The sequence below is a fragment of the Propithecus coquereli genome, unplaced genomic scaffold (assembly GCF_000956105.1).
Source record: "Propithecus coquereli isolate 6110/MARCELLA unplaced genomic scaffold, Pcoq_1.0 Scaffold23, whole genome shotgun sequence".
NCBI lineage: Eukaryota > Metazoa > Chordata > Mammalia > Primates > Indriidae > Propithecus > Propithecus coquereli.
In genome coordinates this window covers 6,291,743-6,295,656 of record NW_012147841.1, presented here as the reverse complement: position 1 = coordinate 6,295,656, position 3,914 = coordinate 6,291,743, and the positions used below count along the sequence as shown (strand labels likewise).

Sequence of the window (3,914 nt, the reverse complement as noted above, 5' to 3'; positions counted from 1 at the left end):
AATCCAGGAAACATGAGATATCTGTAAGGAGGAAGTGAAGGGACTCCCTTGAAGGGCTATTCTACTAAGACAGCTGTCCCAGATGAGAACAGTTCAGGCTGGAGCAGGTCAGGTGAAAAGAGTTCAAAGTGTTTGGCTCTGAGGAGTGGGGAACAGGAAGGGGGTGGAGGATTGCTTTAGTGTGTAAGTTCAGGAGACAAAGCTATTTACTTCTTTAGTTCATGTGAAACTGTGATAAAAATTAAAATTAAACCTATAAAGGGACAAAACAATTAAATTATCATGATGATTAGGAAATCCACTATGCCTCTATAAACCCAACTAGAACTCTATTCATTTCTTCATCATCTCTGCACTTTTTTTGGTATATTTTCCAGGGATTAAAAGTTACTCATTCAACTGAGGAGACTGTTCTCCTCATCTCCAGTCCACTGCAGCAATTGTGACCATAGTTTTAGGCTGTGGATGGTAATTCTAGAATAGGGCCTGTCAGTGCTACTTCTAGGAAAATTATATCCAATGGAAAGTTAGCCAGCCAAGCCCCTTCTTTTAATGGGACTTTATAAGCCTACTCCTTTTCTTACATCCTAGTCATACATCTCATGTTCCTTTATTCATTTTTTCCCCTGTCACCTCAGGCAACTTTTGTTCAAACTGATTTACTAGGTTATGTATCCATTACCCAGATTGAATTTTATCTTTTCTGTCTGATTGAATTCAGTACTCTTTTTTTTAACTGTACATCATTTTATTATCCACCATTCTACAAGCTATAGTTATTCAGTTCAATTCCTTATGGAACTTGCATATCAGCAGAGGGAGGCAGAAAAAGTAAAAATAAACATGAACATAATCAGTAAGTAAATCGTATAGTAAATTAGTTAATAGGTGCTGTGGAGTAAAGACAATGTCAAGCCAGGAAAAGGAGATCAGGAGTGCCAGAGAGGGGGTGTGCCATGATTTTCCTCATTGAGAAGATGGCAAAGATGAGCAAAGATTTAAGGAAGGGAGGGAGTTAGCAGTGCAGGTACCTGGGGAAACAGAGTCCCAAGAAGAAGGAAAGTGAGGCCTTGAGGCAGGAGCTTGCTTTACATATTTCAGAAACATCCAGGTAAAAGTGGCTAGAATGAAGTAAAGAAGCGAAGAATAAATGGGAGATGAGTGCAGAGAGATAATGGGTGCCAAATCAGAGGATTCCTTAAAAAATTTTACTCTGAATTACAGGACTATAGGTCTTACTCAGAGTGAAATGAGAAGTGGTTAGTGATTTTGAGCAAAGACTTGACAAGATCTGACTTAACATTTTGAAAGACTCATTCTAGCTAGAGTGTAGAGAGTAGACTGTTGGACCAGCAAGAGGGGAAGCAGAGAGACCAGTTAGGAAGTTATAGCCATGATTCAGGTGAGAAATTATGGTAGTTTGGACCAAGACGGCAGTGATGGAAGTAGTGAGAAGTGGTCACGTTCTGTATATATTAATATTTTAAAGGTAGAGCTGACAGATTTTCCTAATAAATATGATATGGGGTGTAAAGAGTAGAGAGAAAGTGAACATAAACCAAAAAAGGAGTCAAGTATCCCTCCAAAGCATTTGGCCTGGGAAAATGATGGGTTTGCCCTCCTATAAAGCGAGAACAATGAGGGTGGAACAAGTTCACGGAGAATTTAGGAGTTTATTTCTGAACATCTTAAGTTTCAAATGTCAGCTAGGTCTCCAAATGGACATGTAGAATAAGGTGGTTTGCTATACAAATCTGGAGTTTGGGAGAAAATCTGTGCTAGAAATATTAATTTAGGAGTCTTCAATTTATACATGATAACAAAAACCATGGGTAAGCTCACAAAGGGAGGAAGCGTAGATGGACGACCAAACACTGAGGCCTCAGGTATCCAGTGCTGAGGGGAAGAAGTGGACCTGAAAAAGAGACTGAGGAGGAGCCGCCAGTGGAGGAGGAAGCCAGGAGACTGTGATGTCCTGGGAGCCAGTGAGAAAAGCAGGTACAGAAGGAGGTAGAGATCAACATATTGAGTGAGAACTGAGCTGATTGTTGGTTTTACCAAGGAGGAGGTCATTGGTGACTTTAACAAGAGTACTTCAGTGCAGTGGTGGGTCTTCAGGCCCAACTGGAGTGGATTTAGGAGACAACATGGGAAGGAAGGACTTAGAAATGGCAAATATAGAGAATTTCCAGGAGATTTGCTGTAAAGAGAAGCATCAGAAGGGAGTGTTCATCCATGGAGTAAATTGGGTCAAGAGAGGGCTTAATTAAGATGGGAAAAATAACAGCGTATTTTTATGTGGATGAGAACAATCCAGTAGAGAGGGAAAATTTGACAATGTAGAAGAGAGCAGAGAGTTTCAGAAGGGTTGTTTTTGAATAGGTGAGAGAGGATGGGGCTAAATTAGCTTAAAATAGGAGCACATGAGAAGGGTGAGTCAGTGGGCGCAGATGCTGGTAGGTGGGTGGATGAGGTACTAGGAGTCTGTAGAAGTTCTCTGAAAGCTTCACTTTTTTCAGTAAATTGAGAACCAAAGATCATCAACGGAGAATAAGAATGGAGGAAGAGCTTTGGGGGTTTTTAGGAAAGAAGAATGGTATGAAATTATCTTCTGGGAGAGTGGCAGACTGAATGAGCTAGAAAAATATAGTGCAAATGCCCGGCAGCATTAAAGGTCCACAGGAAGTTCACACTCATAAATATCTCCCAAAAGCTTGCTTATCATGACAATAGAGTTATAATTGAAAATACAAAAGAAGCTTAATTATGGTTGCTCTTTAAGATGGAATTTAAATAAAGAATGTTCTCAAATAATAGGCTACATTTTCTCAGAGCAGTCCAAATAGATGGATTCCTAATTGTCAGCTGGGTTCAGTTTGGTGCGTGTGCACACATGTGGCCACTGATGTGCCTGGATAAACTACACAACCTGGCTTTTCTTCCCCTCCTCTTCTTGAAACCTCTCTGTATCCCTTTCCTGAATGTTTTCCCTTTCTTGTTGGCATCTAGATGGGAACATTAATATTTGCACTGTTAAGTATAACTATTATTTTTGAGCTGGGGTAAAGGAAAAAGAAAATGGTACCACAATGCCTGAGAACAGAAAGATATAGATTTAGATAAGGAATTACTCAGAATGATAGGCCCATGAATGTAAGGCCAGCTGAATCCTATTCTAAATATAAACAGAATAAAACCAAAAGAAAGCAGGATGATGGTGTGGAAATTCAGTCTATTTCAAAGGACTCCCAAACTGTCTTGAGTTATCTTTAATGGGACTTCCAGACATTGGGTTAACTGAACACTGAACATCTTATTTAATGATCTAATCTTTCGAGCAAGAAGGAAAATGTTCCTTGGTTCTTCATTTTCATTTATTTGCAAGAAATGCATATAATTCCTCATCTACTCTTAAACCAAGCAATGTCTTATAGTATGGCATAATAGTTATAAACTTCCTATCAGGACTTGTATATTTCAGCTGCATAATCTTAGGCAGATTACTTAATCTCTCTGTGTTTGGTGTTTTAATATCTAACTCTTAGGATTGGTCTGAGAATTAAATGTATAATTACAGATAAGTTACCTTTTGCTACTTATTCCCAGCATTCCCAAAGTCACACAACCAGTAAACAGAATGTCGCTGGGAATGAGAAATACTATAACCACTACCATAATCCACCCAATTCTTGGGGTTCCCATGACTGCTTTCCATTTGGGTAAAATCAGAAGCCCAGAATCAGTTTTGATTGAGCTTTGAATTGAAAACCCATTTTTACAGAAAGAAGAGGCCGTTTACACTTTAATTTCTCTGAAGACATCAGTTATTTCTTTATCTCACAAGATGTAACAGTTTAAAGGGAAATTTAAGCACAAGGTAGTTCATACAATGGGAAATGAGGACACCTGGTGTT

General features: G+C 39.0%; 1 protein-coding gene across 2 annotated transcripts in view; it reads left to right on the top strand.

Moving 5' to 3' along the window:
• OXR1 (oxidation resistance 1) overlaps positions 1-3,914 on the top strand; it is a 549,925-nt gene that overhangs the window by 363,622 nt on the left and 182,389 nt on the right. The window lies entirely within an intron of this gene.